Raw genomic sequence first — 20,766 nt, forward strand, 5'->3', positions numbered from 1 at the left:
ACCCAACCATACATGCAGCTTCATCTTAGGTAAAGAAGAATTATGAAGAGGTATGAGATGTATGTTATCTAAGCCACAACACTGAGGTATTTTTGGCTCTTTGAGTACCTAAATCTAAATAATTGGTATATAATTTTAATAATCAAATAAAGCCGCCCGGTCAAAGTCTGCACATTCATGTTTAAAGGATGCTAGCATAAATTGCTCTGCGGGAGTGAAAGATCGCCTACTACAAAGAATTGATGGAAAGAAGACACCGATGTGATAGATGTTGTACCTACGAAGTAACAGAATAGCTGTATCATTTTTTTGTGAGGCAATTTAACTTCATGCCAGACTAATTCAATTTTTAGACTGTTTTATGACGGCCCAGGAAAAACCAAACCAGCTTTCTCCAGTAAATCACAACATTCACAATGTCTAACACAGGTCCTTTCTTTTGCTACTTTGATATATTAAATATCCGGCAAAGAATCGCCAGGGTCATAAATCTAGAGTAATACAATTAATTATGTTGCTGAATAAAAGTAAATATTTTAACACAGTTTTATGAGTTTATGTTCCATTTTTAGGGGCTAGCACAGTGATGTTCTTCAGAGGTATATAAACATTGGACTTCAGAACAATGCATTAGCAACAATGTTATAAACAAAGATTTGAATTTTTAAATCGTTTCATACTTTTGTAATGGAAATTCAAATTTATGGTAACTTTTGTCCGAATCAGGACTGTGATTACGACCATGCATACTTAAAATAAATCACTTATAACCACAAAAATATTTTTTATTGTCGTGGACGTCTTGGTTATCCATGACTAATACGTCGACAACTATATAGATGTTTTTGATTTATCTCAGTTTTCATCTCCTGCTTGACAGGGGGAGGGGGAATTAAGTTTCCTGAGCTTTAGAATCTAAACACTCCACAAAAAACTGATATTCCTTCCCTGTGGAGCTCATGTGTACCTTGGAAAGAGAACGCTAATTCTCCTGTGCAGTGTGTATGTGTGAAACTGTAGAGTGTGCTTCAAATTGAAGAATTTTTAAGTCCTTCAGGAGCATGGGGTGATTGTTCAGATGACACTTGGCTGCTGAACTTTAAGTCATCATTCACAAGTGGAATGGAATGACAAGGAATAGATGACCACGTCCCCGGGGTAGGCAGACAACTGCTCAGAGCAACTAGAGCCACACTTCGGGGGGCTAGGAAAAAATTTCGGGGGGGGGGGGCTGACATTTTAAACAGTAGGTAGGTAGAGTGGCGCTGCAGGGTCTTTTAGAAGGGGTGAAAGATCAACAAAGTCTCTTTAACATGCACATGGTCTTTTAAAGACCTGTGAAGTGCTCGGGTGCGGCTGTGTGTGTGCCCGGGAGCTGTCTGAGCCCGGGCTGCCACACACGATGGGGGGGGGCTGAAGCCCTTTGATTCCAATGGGTGTTGCGCCTGCAACTGCTCATCAGGCCAATGAATTAACTCCTTGTTTAATTTACCACAATCACCTGTGGCAGTAAATATGATTGCTGTCCAGGAAAGCAGCTTCAAATTTTTTCCCGGAATTCAGCAATGGTGGTAGAAGGAGAGGAGGTGCTAGAGGCAAAGGACGCAGCTGGATGGTTCCTTCTGCAGAAAAGGACGGCTGATGCTCAGGGTGAGGAGAGTGTTGGCAAGGTGAATGGTGAGGGAGTCAATGTCATGACCTCCCCTCCCAAGGGCAGATGTCCTCAGGGGTTTGGGTGTTATTTTTCTGCTGAAAGAGACAGACACCCTTGCTGATCTGTATCTTGCACACCCTTCCCTCTTTGCCATTCCTCGAGATTTTCTTCAGGGGTCGATGGTTGGTTCTTCATAAATGGCACAGGATGTTCATCCTCATTTTTTTTCTTCAGCTGTCTTTGCCTGTCCAGAGGCCAAGTATAACCCCTATCGTAGCACTTTAATCAGACTCTCTTGTACCTAACAGGGGAACTGGTGAGAAGTGTCATTGGTGCATTGGTGCATCTACATCCAGCAAATATGCATATACACCACTCATACACACCACATATTAATGCACCTCTTTCATGATATATTCTGTCCCAGCCTATCAAGGTGACCATCAGGTATGACCATCTTATATCCTAAAAGCCATCCATGTACGTGGCCTGGATAAATAAATGTGCTACAGTGCACCAGGAAGACATTGGACACGTGAGAGCTACTGATTGTTTAATTTTTGTGGGATCTGTAATAAGTAACACTGGTGTATGAGTAGCCAGGCCATCTAAATTGGAATTAGCCCAAGGTATCAACAAAAAACAAAAGGAGTGCCTGGAAGTGAATCACACCATGCTGTTCAACACGAGGACACATATTTTCCAAAGGCAGATGACTGCAAATATACAGTTTGGCAAACTTGTAACATGGGTTCCCAAAAACTGCAGGCATACACTTGATAATTCAACTTCATTGGATCCACACAATGAGCTTGTGTTAATGGAACTCACTGTTCCTGTTTACTGGGGATCTTTGCAGGGCACATGTGGATCACAAGGAGCTTAGAAGTCTAAGCATGAAGTTTCAAGTAGAATGTCAACACACACAGGCTGCTAGTGGGTAGATATGGCTATCGAACAGCATTCTTATTGTAGTTCTACAGCTTTCTGGACCACACTAATATACAGCTATGTGTCAGTAAGAAATGCCCTATGGGAGAGTCACAGTGTTACTGTCTTATGAGCAGGCAAATGAATGCTGCAACTTGACATATTATGATTATCAGAATATAACAAAGAACACGTAGCTGACTGTAACAGTCAGATTTGAGAAAGGTATGACACCCTACACAGTAAACCAAACTGTAATGTATTAGATATTGCTGTCTGCTTCAGTTGACCCTTGTCTAGTACCTGCAGGGAATGTTGCCATCCTTCATAAAGAGAAGTGCCTGCTCCAGTCACACAAAAAGTAGAAGGAATCCTGACTTCAAGAAAATCCAGCTGCCCAATAAGGACTAAGCCCAGCAGAAGCCCTTGCTCAATAGAATCCCAGTGCCTAGAAGCCTGCCATCAGGACCATAGGGCTGAAGCAGTGGCCAGAGATTACTTATACAATATTTAGAGAAAATTGGATTATTTTTCCCAGCTCTAGGGAATTGGCATAAGGTACTGAGGCTTGTCTATGGAGGGTACTCTCAAAGTAGGCACGAAAAACAGGTTTATCTCACTTGAAATGTTTGCTGCACTGAAAAGTGTTTCAGTGGGTCCTGGTGGTAAAGGTACCAAGTCTTGTGAAGCTCTACCCGGCAAGGTAGCTTCAGCCTTGCCCGGCAGGTGGATTGTGAACACAAAAAACAGACTACGTCTACAGGAAAAACCTTCAACCGGAGTGAGGCAGACAATCAAACCCAGCAAACAATCTACTTAGGCATTAATTGAATCCAACTTTGTCCCATTCTGAGATTTCAGCACCCAAACCAGTGGCTTCTTGGGCACCTGTGTTCGACTTGAAGGGATCCTCACTAGTTTCAGCCTTGGACCTTGCTGTGCTGGAGGACTCTAATTTCCAAAAAGTACACTAAGTTAGAAGGTAAAATTTTTAACACGTGTGACTTATTTTGCTTTGCGTATCCAACATCCACTCCATTGTGGTCATCCTGCAATCACGCCTAGCCCTCCGACAACTGAGACTTCACATTGGCACTTTACTTTTCCTAGGCACTTTTTGCCTTAAAACTTTAAGAGGGACATGCATCAATATTGCTCTTTGAGATTCCTTAATTGCGAAAAATAAGGAATCGCAATTAAGGAATTGCAAACTGCAATGCATCAAGAAATCGCTAAAAAAATAGTGATTTCTTAAAATTCCTTAATTGAGATTCTCTAATTGAGAATCGCAATTTAGGAATACCTCCCCATTCATTCCTATGGGCCTAGAGGCCCATAGGAATGAATGGGAAGGCATTCTCAATTTGCGATTCTCCCTTAGAGAATCGCAAATTGAGAATGCAATTTCAAGGGTGCAGGGACACCCTGTTGCACCCCTGAAATCTGCCTATAAGTACATCTTGCACACACACATGCCCCAAGGGCATGTGTGTGTGTAAAATGGAACTTTGAAAAATGCACTGTAGTGCATTTTTCAAAGTTTTTGCAAATTACCATGAAGGTCCACTTCATGGTAATTTGCTCCCCTTATTAGCAAAATCGCTATTTTTTTAAGTTTGATGCATTGCATTTAAGGAATCTCAATTTGAGATTCCTTAAATGCATTCGCAATTTAAGAAATCGCAATTTTGCGATTTCTTAAATTGCGAAAAGTACAAAAATGATGATGCATCCCAAAAGTTGAAATTGTATTTGCTAACGGCCGAATTTTGCGATTCGCACCATTTGCGAATGCAATTTACAATGATGCATGTGCCCCTAAGTGTTTTTTTATCCTTGATTCCCCTTACCTGATTTCAAAATTTGTTTCAAAATTCTATTGTGTTCGTTTCTTATCTTTAAAATTGTTGGACAGTGTGAAGTTGGCACACATTTATGTGTGGAATTGCTTGCTGCTTGCACCATACCAGTAGTAGAACAGAGTATGACTTATATTTGTGATAAGACCAACCCTGTGTGTGTTCATTAAAATGATAAGGGTTCCCCATTCCCTAATTAATAACCCACTTTCTGCTAGCACCTCAGTGCTGTTTATATAGATAGAGGCTTGTATACGGGTCTCTTATTTTAGAATAGAGAAGGATCACATTTTCCTGAAGTGTGTATTCTACTTGCATGAAATTATAGAAAAATTAAGTTAAACAAGTGTAGTGGTTGGTGGGAGGGCTTCAAAAATCCATTGGTGTGTTTGCGAAAACCCTGGACACTGGTCTGACTAGAATTTATGAAGGGATTAATTATGTAAATGGCACCCACAATATTGCTGTTTTTCCTTTACCAGCAGTTGGGCAAGTAGATGTAACACCAAAAGGAATGCATATTATTCTCATATCGGTTTGTCTCCCCAACAAGGGTCTTCAGGCTGGCACAGCAACAGAGGTCTTCCAAGCACTTCCTCACATCCAGGCCTTTTGATTAATAAGAAATGAAGCGAGGAACCATTTTTTACTTCGATACCATTTTGAAATGCCCATTTAGCAGCAGGGCAGAGATAGAGATGTTGTTAGGAATGAGAGATATGACAGTACCTAAGCAGAGAAGGAGATCATGCTTTAGAAATGTATAATACACCATTATCCACAGATGGTATGTAAACTGTTGAAGGTATGCAAGTGTAGGAGACCTAGGGCCATATGCATCGAGCTAATTAGCATTCGCAAAGGCCGAAATTCTGCGAATTACGGCCTTTGCGAATGCTAATTAGACAAATGGTATGTATCAAACATGTTTGATGCAAAATAAGGAATAGCAAAATTTGCAATTCCTTATTTTGCGATTGCACTTAAGGATTGTGGCCCACATGCATCATTGTGTCTTTTTGCATTTCTTAATTTGCGAAAAATAAGGAATCGCAAATTAAGAAATGCAAAATGATATGCATCAATATTTTCGGTATTCTTGTGGGATTCGGTAAAAATCGCATTTTTTACCGAATCCCAAAGAAATACCGATTTCTTAACTTAATTTTCGCAATTCCCATTGATTCCTATGGGCCAAAAGGCCATAGGAGTCAATGGAAATTGCGAGTGGCACTTAGAAAATTTCATGGGTGCAGGGGGGGGGGTCCAAAGGACCCCCCCCTGCACCCCTGAAATGTACTTTTCAGCATAAGTTACATGCACACATGTCCTAAGGACATGTGTGTGTGTAACTTTACAGTTTAAAAAATGCATTTTTGTGCATTTTTAATCAATTTCGCAATTTACCACGAAGTTGAACTTCGTGGTAATTTGCACTTCCAATTTTAAAAAACGCATATTTTTCTATAATGATGCATAGCATTTAAGAAATCGCACAATTGCGATTTCTTAAATGCTAACGCAATTTTAGAAATCGTAAAAAAGATGCGACTTCTAAAATGGCATGATGCATCCCAACAAGCACTTTTGCATTCGCAAACGGCCGATTTTAAGGAATCGCACCGTCTGCGACTGCAAAAATGCTTGATGCATGTGGGCCTCAATGCAATGTATCAAACAAAAAATATTCAAAAAATGCCATTAAGGATTTGCAAATTACCACCAACTTCTAGTTGGTGGTAATTTGCGAATTCTTTTCAAAAATCTTTTTTCCAAAAAACAAAAGGTGCCATGGCCCACATGCATCAATGTTAGTAATTGCGATTTCTTTTTTGCGATTTTTAAGGAATCGCAAATAAGAAATCGCAATTGTCTATTCATGATTTTTTTCGCATTTTGTTTGCGAATCGCATGTTAATGCGAATCGCACACAAATTCTTATAGAAATGAATGGGTAATATGCGATTAGCAATTTGCTAATCGCAAATTAGGAATGGTAAGGAATCGCTATTAAATAGCGATTTTGTACATACATACCGTTTTGCGAATTCCAAATAGCGATTCCTTAAAATTCGCTATTTGGAATTCGCAAAACGGAAGTATGATACATATGGCCGCTTATTACGAAATGACATGCATTGAGCAAGAAGAACAAGGAAATGAAGGGAACTGTGAATGAGATGACTCATTGAGACCAATGATGATGCACACAGCATTGGTCGTGCAATTTCAGGTGGCTCAAACTATGACAGAAATGCACACTGCATGAGAGAGGCAAGGCAAGTCAGATTTCATGGAATTGTGTAATGGGTGGGAATTGAAACACATATACAAGGATGGACTCTTACTCCTGAAACTAGATCCTTGAAGACAGTAAGCACTGTGGAGTCAATGGGCTTAGAATGGTCAGGGATCAAGTAGAGCTTTGGGCATTGCGTATTATAAGGGTGGTGAGTAGAGAGGACTTGAGGCTAAAGTCCTGGAACGAGAATGGGTGCGTTCTGTTTTGTCCAGAAAGGAGCCACTTCTGTATAGCATCTTACAGTATATACTTGATATGAGTAATTAAAATTCAGTTTCCACTGTATGAGTGAGGCTGTAAGCTGTGAGAGGTAAAGGTACTAGATGTAGCTCCAACAGCAAGGAGGTTGGTTTGAAGGCCAATGATTCAATATCCGGGGCAAAATTAACCAGGAAAGTTCCAGTTTGAGGAAAATGGTGGATAAATGTAAATTAAATGTAGGTGGCTCAGAAGTAGAATACCTTAATCCCTGCCTGGCTGACACACAAGCATCCAAAGCAATGACATTCTCCAGGATGTAACTTCCAGCTGAATGGTGTATCAAGCAGAGGTTTACAGCAGTGATATATAAGTACCTTTCTAAATAGTGTACAATTTTCCCTATGGATGACATGAACAAGGGATTTTTTTAAACTTTAATTTCCCGCATCCTAGGCTGAACATTTTATGAACAGACTGGAATATGAGAACATACCCACTTCAGCCATTATATAACTATTCCTTCCTCAAGGAAATTTGTAAAATTTCAGCACATAGACTCGAACCTCTGCATATTTTATCTGGGATGTGAGATGGATGTAACGTCATCTCATATGTGTACTACTGACTTTCACCATTATACACTGCAGATCAAAGCATTCTGGGGTTTAGAGCACACAATTGAGTTACCACAGAATGGGACAACCACAACATGTCCCAACCATTTTGTATGAAACACTACAAAAGCTATACATTTATTAATTCTAGTGTTTCAAGCAATGCTTTAGGTTCAGAATAGTTTGTTACCTCTCTGATACAGGAGGGAAGTCAGTAAGTGAATTTTGTCAGAACAAGAGTTCCAGGATTCAAATGGATAAACAAAGACTTGAACAGAAGGGAATTAAACATTATGAAACAGCCCGCATCTAGAAGACAGAAGATGAAGAAAATACAGGGTGAATAATAAAGGTGGGTGCAAAACGCACAATGTATCAAAAGGTTATGTGGAAATAAAAATATAATTTATTAGAATTCTGATTGGGTCGGATTAACACAGTTCACCAAGTGGTATGCACAATTGAAGATTGTGTAGATCTGAGTCCGGCCATCCGGGGAGGTGCTCTCTACAAAAGCACATTCAATCAGATTGCAGCCAACATGAGAAGGAACAGATAATGAAAGGTAAAAACAGTACTTGGCAGAAGATGCATTTCACCTATTCCACCATGTGCACTGTTTTACCTCCTCTCATTAATTTTTCCTTCTGGCAAGCGAAGGAAGGTAACACTAGTCATAGAACTATTTTAGTCTGGTGCAATTGTTACTCTATTAGGATATGTTCAACCTACTGTTTTTTTCAGGAGATCCAAGAATGGATCTTAGAACAATTCTCCAATTAATACCTCCATTTTTAAAGGGTCACAGTGTGAAATTGCCTTTTTGGCACACATTAAAAAGTTATTACCTCACTGCAAAAAAAACCTAGTGAGGATAACTTTGATGTCATCAAATTTAGACTTCCTGTTATTGCAAAACGCTGCAGAAGGTGTCAACCACTCTGCTTCAAGCTTTGAGCTTCATAGTGTACAACCACTAGATATAATAGTTAAAGGAGGTCTGGATATGCCTTTGTTTTTTGGTAGCAGCTATTTAGCTGTCTGACGGATAAACAGTGAATTTTCTCTGCTATGTACTTGGCCGTTGGTTAAATAGTCGAAATTATTAGTCCTGGCCCCTTTATGTACCTCTATAAAAAAAATTATTGTCCAGAGATTTTTATTTTTGATTTCTATCCTTGTATCATTATACAAGAACTGCAGCTTGGATAGACATTGCTAATCCGGGCCCAATTTTATTGGTTGACATTTTTTTAAATGGTGGCTGTGTTGCAGTGATGATGTAATATTTCATGAACCAAGAGACCTATATACTTCATTTTGGTGTCAAAACATATGTTTTGGGGGTCAAGTAGTTTTAAAGAAACAGAAAATAACTCCTCAGAACAACTCTTCCACCATTTTCAAAAATGACGGCTCTATAATAATGTATTTTAGCCTTTACATGGGAAATTAATTTTAATATTGTATTTATTTCAGGTTTTCCATTGATTCAAATTAATAAATATGAGCAAAGCAGGAGGTTTCAGAGGATCTTTACCCCCTGACAGAGTGTTGCTAACTACAAAATCTGAGGACTCCTCCAACAAATAAAAAGGAGCCATATGCCAAACTAATCCGAAAGAAAAGCTGACATCAACTGCAGCTGGACAGAAGAGAGTTTGAGAGACTGTAGAAATTTGTCAAAACAAAGTTCACAAAAGATTGAAACTGATGGGTGAAAACGATCAAATATTTTTTAATTGTAACAAGTGATGCAAGTTGTATACAATGGAAAAAACCCTGGAATTTATTGTTCCAAAAATAGCAGAAACCAATGAATCTCAAGAATCCGAGCTTTCACATGGGAAATTTATTTTAATATTGTATTTATTTCAGGTTTTCCATTGATTCAAATTCATAAATATGAGCAAAGCAGGAGGTTTCAGAGGATCTTTACCCCCTGACAGAGTGTTGCTAACTACAAAATCTGAGGACTCCTCCAACAAATAAAAAGGTGCCATATGCCAAACTAATCCGAAAGAAAAGCTGACATCAACTGCAGCTGGACAGAAGAGAGTTGAGAAACTGTAGAAATTTGTCAAAACAAAGTTCACAAAAGATTGAAACTGATGGGTGAAGACGATCAAATATTTTTTTATTGTAACAAGTGATACAAGTTGTATACAATGGGAAAAACCCTGGAATTTATTTTTCCAAAAATAGCAGAAACCAAGAATCCGAGTCATCTGAGAAAACAACGACAACCAAACCATTGCCCATCCACTTAGACGATCGATGGCTACCCCTCATCCACCTCCAGCAACTGATCAGAAAGCAGAGGATCTTCAATATCTTATCTGTGGTTTAGCCACAAAAAGGGCCATAGGGATTGACAAAAGAACAAAACACATAGTATGTGAATCACAATGGTTAAACATGTTTTTATCTTCAGCTAGTATTTTCCAAGATGAAGTTTTTAGCTGCGTAGCTGATCTAAAAAGTGAGGTGAATGTATGTGCTGCAGATTTGTATGCTGTAGCAGCAACTTAACCGTCAGCCTTCTGTTAAGTTAACACTCTTGGGAAAAACAAATTAAGGGGCTGATTATGATGGCGGACGGACCTGAGTCCGTCCGCCACCATAGAGTAGGAGGGAACCTCCGCATGCCCTGCGGAGTTCCCTCCTGTGCAATTAGGATGTGACCGCCACCCTGGCGGTCACATCCTCTATTTTTACCATTGCGGCGGGTGCAGCTTCGGTGCCTGCCGATTTCTGCATACAAATGCAGGGGGGCACCATAGGTACCCCCCATGTGCACCCCCCACCCACCCTTCACCCAGGGGGCCCGCAACGGGCCCCCGCAGTGAAGTTACACATGCTTTTCCACGGCGGAAAACCTGCCGCGGAAAAGCATTTTGCACAGCCCATCCTAATATGGTTGACGGTGTCTGAGAGACACCGTCACCATATTAGAGCTTTTCCGCCGCGGTTGTAAGCCAACCGCGGCGGAAAAGCTGCGGACGGAAACCAGGACCCACCAGCCATCCTAATGTGGCGGTGGGTCCGCAGAGGATTTTCCGCATCCTCCGGGCCGGCGGTGGCTTCCGCCGGCCCGGAGGATGCGGAAAATCCTCCATCATAATCGGCCCCCTAGTTTTAAAGCCACTCTTAAGTGCTGGCTATGGGTTCACACTCAGTGAGATCATAGCAATAATGGTTAGCATTGATGAAACGGTATTGATTCATAATAATGAAATTGTAATTTTTGTGGTGAAAATGTACAATGACAGAATTCGTTTTTGCCAGTATAACAAACAGAATGAGCCACTTATGGTGTTCTCAGCTGATCTGACTCCTGAATTTCTTGCTGCCAAAATAACATCACAAGATGCAGTAAAATCAGCAGGAACCATTTTAAGAAACATCCTGAAAGATTTAGATTTTGGACTTAATGACAAATGTTGTGATGCCCCAGATCTCCGTAATTCATGGGAGTCAACAATATTGCCTGATGTTGACTTTTTACATCATTGTTTGATCAGCAAAGCAAAACTGATACAAATTAAAGTTCTAGAGTTCAGAACAGAAGCCAACAACATTGATGATGGCTTTAAGCTATAAGCGAAGAAGTGGATGACAATTCCATGAAATGACAGGTTTATGCTGTACAAATGTACTGTCTTTCAAAATCGTGGGGATATTCTCAATAACGTGTGATAAGTACTGCAAAATTAGCTTAACGCAACTCTTTATATCGCAGGAAAACCACGCCGTATTAACTCAGTATTCACAACACGGAGGTACTATGCGATAGGCCCACGGCAACGTGTCAAATGTCCGCGTTCAAGTCAATGTGATGCTGCAAAAATGCGAAACACGAATGCAAAAATAGTAATGATGAAGCCAATCGGATACAAACACCAGCGATAACCAGTGAAAGCCCTGCGATTCCCACGTGCCATGCATGAAAATGCCCCATAAAAGCAGAGTAAAAAATATGGTGAGATGACAACGTAGGAGCGCCACCCCACAGCTGTGACGTAGAACAAATGACCATTGTCCCGCATTATATAGGCATCCCCTGACAAACAGTCACAATGTACAGTAACATGCATTCTGTATGTAACCTGCGCAAAAGCGGAAACCTACATGGGACACACTGTGAAACCGCATCTCCTCTTCACATTGCAGAGGGACAAACAACACCCCCTGCACACAGACGTGCCATGTCTATAACCAAACATTAATGAAAACATAGACTATTGCAGGGGCAGTGACTCCCCCTTACCTACATGTTGCCCATGTCGTGGGACTTGAGTCACAGGATGCATCCCTGCATCATGGCGGCACATATCAGAGCCCAAAAGAAGCCCTGTTGTCACTTGCAGGCCACAAATGACAGCCAAAATGGAATGAATTGGGACACATGGGAAACGCTGAAGAGTGGGATATGGTACCAGCTGTGACACACAGAACTGGCAGTTCGAATATGTGACACCCTAAACAGCCTCACTGCACAGAGGTGACCCACCCACCTTGCATTACCAATTTCCAAAATTGCTAGCACTACATGTCGCTCCCACACTTTTCTGAGTGATGTGCCTGTAGAGATGAGTGACATGCACGCCGGGAATGTGTCTTGGAATGCATTTATTTGCACACGCTGTGCATGTGCCCATTTATCGTACTGCCCCCTGATTGCCAAGGACCGTCACAATGTGACGTCAATATGAGAAGAAATTGTCAATGATGCTGTTCCTACGGGCAATTCCTACTGCGGCTGCAGTGGGGTGTGGTCCACCTGCCTCATCTTCATCATCATCGTCCGGTGCATCTGGCACTTGTATCCATGGGGCATTGCTGCGTACACATATGTTGTGCAACACACAACATGCAACGATCATCTTGCACACGATGTCTGGGCTGTACAGGAGCCTTCCACCTGTGACGTCCAGGCACCGGAAACGTGACTTCAATACACCAAATGTGTGCTCCACGATGCCCCTGGTGTGTTTGTGGGCAAATTGTACTGCCTCTGGGCCTGTGTGTTCGGGGCTCAGAGGGGTGTCATCATCCAAGCGCAGAGTGCATTTCCTTGGTCACCTGTGACAGTGCAGAGAGACATGAGTCAAGACTGCACACTGCATGATATGTTGGCAGGCTCACTGGTTCATTGGTGTGTGGTATGTGTGATTTGGTGATTCCTGTATGACATGAACCGCCTGTTGCAAATGAGCGCCATCAATGTGTATTATGTAGCCTCACTGCTGCCTCTCACTCTCCCCAAGCATAGTCACTAGTGTGCGCAGTGCGGTTGCATCACTTGCACCCCTACGGCACACCACTGTTATGCCTGTCTGCGCATGTCCACAAGCCTGACTATGACACAGTGATGATGTGCACTGAAGGTGGCCGGCCACGTGTGTGTAGGCCCATTGTAAGGACAGAACTGACACAGTTGTAAAGCACCTGCCTGGCTGAACTTGCCATGCGGTTGTGGGTAGACATTTGTCGCATGCTGCGCTAATAGCGACACACACAACAGTTGGCATGTGTGATCCCTGACCCTGAGCTGGCATGCCCTCCCTCAGGTACCCCTTCGGCAGAGCTTGCACTCCGTAGCAACATTGTCAATTGCGGGACGGGTATCGCAGACACTACAACAGAGACACACGCACTAGTCACTTCCTTGGCAAGGCCTAAACTTATGTATAGAACAACAGGAGAGGAAGGGAACATTGAGAAAACTCCTACTCCCCTCGAGCAAAGACCGAACAACAAAAAAGGAGTGTATCCAAAATACAAGAAGAGCAAGCATGTATCTACATTCACGGTAACGTTAACTCGTGAATGAAACAACTTTTGGTTTTTCTGAAAGCCCTCACTCACCAAACTAGTTGGTGTCATGCTTCATCATCGGGCCCCACCAGGAGTGGCCGAATGCCACCTTAGTGTGCTACAACGCCCCCTCTCGGGAGGGGAGGGATGGCGACTTAGCACACCGCCTTTTCCGCCAGGCACCCATTCGGAACCTGGACGTGATCTCACCGACCGGACCCGGAAGTGTCCTAAACTTAACCACACCCAGATCCATGTGTGGGAGAGCCACACCCCTACGCTGTACTGTTGTATGCCTGTCCACTCCGCCTATACTCACAGGGAGGTACGACACGGCTACATGTCCCAGGTCTACCCCACTGCCTGCGGTGACATGGTTGCCCACTCTGTACACAGCACAATGCAATGTCTTATGGCCCGTGGCCCTCATGCATACATAATGACAACATGGTGTCTTATAGATATACTTTGCCTTCACACTGTGTTAAGTTAGCATGAGCTTATTAGGAGTTTAAACGCCATTTTACCTTTCTGCTGCTTCTGCACACGGTACATATTGTTATTAGAGCTTTGAGCCTAGTAGAATATTTTGCTTCACACGAGAATAATATGTTTTGCTATTGTATCAGCTTTGCTTGGTAAGCTATGTCTGTACAGTGAGTGCCGAGGCCTTCAAGGTTATTTCAACACAGTGGTGTTGTGAGGTCTGATCTTAGCACGTCCTAGACATAACATATATGCAACTGCGGCCAACTCTGGTTTTAGGCGCGTTTAATATTGCACTGCGCAGAGCATGCACACACACTTGATGGATTTTGGCATGCAGAGAGCTGGTGGAATATGATGTGATCCCCTTCCACTAAGATCAGAGGTATGGGGCCACCCTTCTAAAACCCAAAGAGACCTTCTTTAGATATAATATAATATACTAGCAAGGGAGGGTAAGACTTAGGTGCCATTTAGCCTTCTTCCCTTTAGCACTTTAACATGCTTTCTCCCTTTGTATTTTATGGACTAGAAACTATGCTGATTACTTTGTTTCTCATAATATGTTTGCTTGTATTAGCTAAGATACTGCGTTTCAGAACACTGCATTAGAAATAAACATTTCAAACTTGCACGTGTCTTCATTTACTCCTCGTTCTGGATTGATATGTTGGCATAACGAAGAGTGTTCATGTGTAACATGTTACCTGAGGTGTTCTAAGTCCATGTTCTGGGTTGTCTAAACATTGGGAGTTTGTAAGAACCAATGAGACACTGATTGCTAGTCTGGTAGGGGATTTTGGGTACTAAGGTGAGTTTTGGCACACCCTAATTCACTGAGGTTCCAAGTCTCTATGCACAGTTCTGTGTGAGAGCAGGATCCCTGTGACATGGCGCCCAAACGTTGGTGGTCTTATTACATGACACTGGAGTAGTGCTTCTATAACTCCTTAACCCCCTTCACTAATGTTTCCGGAAGACAGTGGTGTCGGACAAACCTACCTATATTTACATAGGTCTTTTCAAGCTTGAATCTTTTCAAACAATTTCTTTTTGAATTACTACCCAGTTGTGCTACATAGTTTTTCTTGTACCTCTTTCTTACTGTGTCGCTATGGCTAATGCCGTAGATATTCCGCAGCATAGTCAGATTGCGGTTCACAATAATTTGCAGACTTATAATGTCCCCGTGGACGGCATGGCTGTGATCATGGTGGTGAGTGCGGAAGCGGCCTACCCATACGAAATGTTTTACTGTGAATGCAAATACTAATGAGTTCGACACGTACACTTCCACCGCCATGCCACAGGAATATGTTCCCTATAGGACACAGGAAGTTCCTATTAATGCTTGGCAGCACCGAGTTTGGTTTAATGGCGCCCTACTCCACTCTTTGTTAACCCCGAGATTAGGTCCTTTGTCCATTCCAGGCGCAACTTGGCCTGTTTTGGCAGGATTTACACCGCATCCTCAACAAGGGGCGTGTCCCCTTGCAGATTTAAGACGACTACATGTAGTCGCAATTAGCGTGATTCGGTCGTTAGTGCAGTACATTACCCACAATCTCTCCCGTGCGGGGCCCCAGGTGTTGCGGCGCTTCCAGCTGAACAGGGCGGAAGGAAGCTCAGTCCTGTGATGGTGAACGCAGTAATGGGCAAGCGACCCCAGAATAAGGATGATTTTACTTTCTGGCTTGCCGAGAAGTTTGACCAGCTGGAAGCAGTATTTCCTAACACGACTCCTGGTGAAAAACACAGGATTCTGACAATTAGCATGCCAAAAGACTTGGTCCCGGAAGCTGGTGACTGTGAAACTTGGGGTAAGATCTTTGCGGTGTGCTTCGGCACACCGTCAATGACTGTCCTGTGGAATTTTCGTTCGTGTATTGAACATCATCTACGCCATCTTGCAGACCCACGTACGAGCATACACGACAGCCATTTTAGGTACCATGGTCTCCCTGTTCACGATCGCCCGTCAGCACACTTCCCTGACCATGCAAGCCTTCCCCGCGCACCCTGGCTGCCCCCGCACTCGCATGCACAAGTCATGAACCCTCCCCTCCCATGACTGTGTCCCAGGGAATCGCACCCCGCGCCTGACCAACACCTCCTTTCCGTCCATGAATACCCCTCCTTTGATGACCCCTTCCTCTGAGCCTGAACGTCAGCACTGACTGCTGGTCATCCCTTAGCCTGAGGATACAGTTTATTGCCCATTACCGTATGCACTCGCCTCTCCTGAAAGAGGCCACTATTGATCATGACATCCCCACCCCCGGAGATTCGATCAGGCGCACACATTCCAAAGAGATCGGCAGAACACTCAGCTGCGTGATAGCCCCTCCCAATCATATGAGGGGAAAGGGTCTCTACTGTTGTCATGTGTTGGAATGGGCTGGAACTGGGGGGTGTCGGGGATATCGTTCTGATGTCATTCTCATGCTCTACAATGTCCCTGTTGTAATAAAGGGCGTTCACATGTCTTAAACCAGTGTATAAAAGACCAGGTCTCAGAGAGGTTGAGAGAGCACCTCGAGACGATACCTTGTTGTCCGATCTGACGTGTTCTACTCCGTCGGAATAAAACTTGTTTCCTGTCTTCCAGTCTCCAGCGCCTGCCTCTTTATTGAATAACTTCGTATGGTATTAGAGGCGTTTACGCCGGGCAAATTTAACTTAGGAAACAACTACTGAAATCGCCTGACCATTGTAAATTGATCTTTATCAATTGGCGTCCCAAACGCGGGGCCCATCAGCGACACGTGGATCCAGTGGGAGAGGTTCCGACGACAGAGTGAACGACTGCAACGATCGGAAGAGCTCCTGTCCGATAGACCCTCGTCTGACAGCCGATCATCTGAACTTCACTGATTCCGAGCAGACCTCTCCCGAGTGATCTACGGTCCTGACTGGGAACCACCAGGAGTGCCGCGATAGCAACAGAGAATAGAGGACGATCGGGCGCTGGAAGCGGAAGACGAGAAACTGTCCATGCGGTCCGGGTAAGGTCGTGACACACGACAAATTGCGAAATTGATTGATTGATTGTTTGAAAATACTAGTATTACCTATTGATTGCTTCTGGGAGATTCTCTATTTGCAAACAAACACAGAATCGCCATACTCTGTTTATTCTTTGCAGATAGTGAAGGGTACGCAACGCAAAACTTTAACACGTCGTGCCTATTTTTTTCTCCCCATTGATTGATTGATTGAATCGAGCATTGAATTGTTCGAAGTTGGTTCTCTTAGGAATCTTCTCTGCCTGCAAACGGGGAAGAATAGGAATATTCTCTCTCCCTTTGCAGAGAGTGAAGGGTAGGTAACGCAAACCTTTAACACGTCGTACCTATTTCGTTCCTCATTGATTGATTGTTTGCCCAAACATTGACTGTTTGGAATTGGTTCTTTCTGGAGGTATTCTCTGTTTGCAAACAGCGTAGAATAGAATATTCTGTCCAGTCTTTGCAAATAGTGAAAAGATAGGTAGTGCAGGCTTTTGCCCCCCATTGTAATCCGTCATGCCTCTCTTCTCCCCATTGGCTCATAGTTGGGTCAACCCGGACCGCTTATTAGAGATGAACCATCCAGCTCCACTGGAGGGCACCCCTAATAAGGACATGTTTACTAAGCAAGGACTAGTCGCTATAGCTTATAGTAAGTTATGGCATAAATATACAAAAAGGGATCCTAAAAACCAGTGGCCACTGATAGGTTCTTTTGATGAAAATAAAATAAAAACACTAGAAGCAGCTGTAAAAATAAATAAGGTAACGCCCACTATGCTCGTTAGTATTGGCATGTGGCGCAAAGAAGCAGACCATCGCAGGAAAAGAGAGGAAGTAAAAACAGTGAAAGAATTACGAAAAGCAGCCCATCTAGCCGCAAAAGAACTAGATGAAGAAATAAGAAGAAGAGAGAAAGTTAAACAAACGCAAGAATCAGGACTGACAGGTCAATGCCCTGTCAGGACCACCGCTGCGCTCTACCCGGAGATTCCCTCCAAACAGCGAGCAAATGACGAGTTACTGCTCGGTCCTCCAATTATCTACATGCCTCCTCCTTATGCTCCCAGCCAACCTCTAGCACAACACTCACCAGTTCAAAATGCAGGTGTGAGTAACCCTAGCGCTAGTGCCCCGGCTCTTACGGCCTTCGCACCAACCGCGTTGGTAACAACAGCAGATGAGCATGAGATCAGCAGGCATCTAACAGCCAGACCAAACAGGTTGAGCAAAGATGAGCGGGATGGAATCGACCAAATAGCAAAAACCCTGGTAGAACGAAAGGAGAGCGAAGAATATACGATGAATATGCACAACTCGCATGCCGGTAGTCACAGACGGCATTTTATTTTACGGTTCAGCTACCACACCCTGAACGCGTATGAGGATAGGTACCAGACTAAGGGTCCTGCTAAAGTGACGGCTCTATATAGAAGGGTTGATGTCGGAGATGGGGCTGAAAGTGATGTGACGGACCTCTTCATGCAAACGCTTGAGGTCTTCCGCCACCTCGCGGAACAGAAACCAGAGGTCAAGATCACAGTCCCTGAGACGATTGAGCCCTCATTAGAAACAGCCAACACCATGATGCCTATCAGAGAAGCCGCCCCCTATTGGGTTCCCCCAAGAGGTCAGGGAACAAACGATGATATCAACCATGCAGATGCCAAAGGGAGGGTTGTGTACAACTGGGTTTACCAACCATGGGATCGGCAAGATATTTTAACTTTTAGACAAACCCTGCCCGATTTAAGAAAGAACCCTACAGCATTCTATACCGAATTAGGCACAGCCTTGGGCTCAACCATAATGACTCTAGCAGACATGGATTTGTTTTTCGGGTTGTGTCTGCCGGCTGATGTGTGGAAGCAAATCCGGAGAGCCGACCACACAGATCTGTTCGGACACACCTGGACAAAACTCGATGAACTAGATAGGCAGCGAGAGCCTGGAAAGAAACCTGTAAAAGACATATTGGAACTCCCCGACAAAATAGTGCAGAAACTAAAAACGTTGATCCCAGAAAAGAAGGTAGACTGGTCGATAGTCACGGCCTGCCGCCAGAAACCTCAGGAGGACGTATCAGAATACTTCTCACGATTTGAAACAGTGTTCTCCGACTACAGTGGCCAAGACATGACCACTGCAACCGGACAACACCTATTCGTGCAGAACTACGTAGAGGGGCTATCGCAAGAGGTCTCCCAAAAGTTACAGACTAGCGAAAGTAGTTGGGGAGCCTCTAAACCTGCAGCTATCCTTCAGATGGCTCAGTATTACGAACACCAAAAGAACGAGAACGAAAGGGCAACTGAGAAAAAGAAAAAGGACCTAAAGGAACGAGTAATGATTGCACAACTACAGGGAGTGACCACAGGGAGGGAACGGTATAGGGGAAACTACCAGTCAAATGCCCCTAGGAATTCGACCCCTAGAGACCGCAACCCCACCCCTGGCGCTCCACGAACCGACCTTGATGAGAACCAATGCGCATTTTGTAAAGAATTTGGACATTGGAAGTCTCAATGCCTAGCCCTTCGGGAACTGATTAAAAATAAAGAGACAAGGGACATGGCAAATGGCCCCAAAACTGGAGGGCAGGGACGAGGACAGACCCACGACACCACCAATGACCGATCTGGTAGACCAAACACATTTGACCGCCCCCGACAGAATCAGTGCCAACAGTCCGATGGCTACAATGGTCACGACTCTGCATAGGACTGCCAGGGGCAAGGGAGGGATCCAGTCGAGCTCTGTGTTGACCAGCAAGGTCCTTATGTCACTGCTAAGGTCCTGGGTACAAAGTCTCCATTTTTGGTAGACACTGGAGCGACACGTAGTGTGTTATCAAAACGACTGATTCCAAGGGCACCCTTGTCTGGCTCACACATTACCTCGATAGGTTTCGACGGGACGCCCTCCACTAATCCCCTGTCTGTACCTATCTCCTTTGACCTAGGAAACAATCCTACTGACACGACGTTTCTGCTCTCCTCCAACTCCCCTGACGCTATTATGGGTATTGATTTACTGAAACATTTCCGAGCTACTATTAGGTGTTCCCCGGAAGGAGTCCGAGTTATCCTGTACGACAACCCGAACATGTCCGGACCCTACCCCGCACGACATATGTACACTTTAACAGATGCTGACCTATCCTTGCTCGATTCGCTACCCCTGCACCTATGGGCCAGAAACGACTTGGATGTAGGACGAATGATGATCGATCCTGTACACATAACTGTTCGACCAGATGCAATACTCCCGAAACTCCCACAGTACCGGATATCGCCCGAAGGCGAGAAGGCATTGGTAGCGATTATTCAGTCCTTGGTAAATGCAGGAGTGGTAGAGGAAGTGGTTAGTAATGTCTGCAATAGTCCTATCCTACCCATTGTTAAGAAGCAAGGTGAGGGGGATGAGAAAGCGTACCGCTTCATCATCGACCTGCGAGAAGTCAACAAAGTGGTGGTGCCACAGTACCCCGTAGTCTCAGACATCGCCACCATTCTGACCCTCATCCCGTCCACTGCCACCACCTTCACCGTTATAGATCTTAAAAATGCATTTTTCTATATCCCCATCCATCCAGACAGCCGTTATCTCTTCGGCTTCACTTTAAAAAACCGTTCATACCGATTTTGTAGAGCCCCCCAGGGCTACACTGAAAGTCCCAGCATTTACAGCCAGGCCCTAAAAAGGCAGCTGGACGCCGTCCAGCTACCAGATGGAGTGGTGTTGATCCAATATGTCGATGATATTCTTTTGGCGGCCGACACCACTCCACTTGCAATCACAGCCACTATCCAACTCTTGCACTTTCTCGCGGAGAATGGCCACAAAGTCTCCAAAAAGAAACTGCAGTTCTGTCAGTCCCAAGTAACATACC

The sequence above is a fragment of the Lissotriton helveticus genome, chromosome 2_1 (assembly GCF_964261635.1).
Source record: "Lissotriton helveticus chromosome 2_1, aLisHel1.1, whole genome shotgun sequence".
NCBI classification, from domain to species: Eukaryota; Metazoa; Chordata; class Amphibia; order Caudata; family Salamandridae; genus Lissotriton; species Lissotriton helveticus.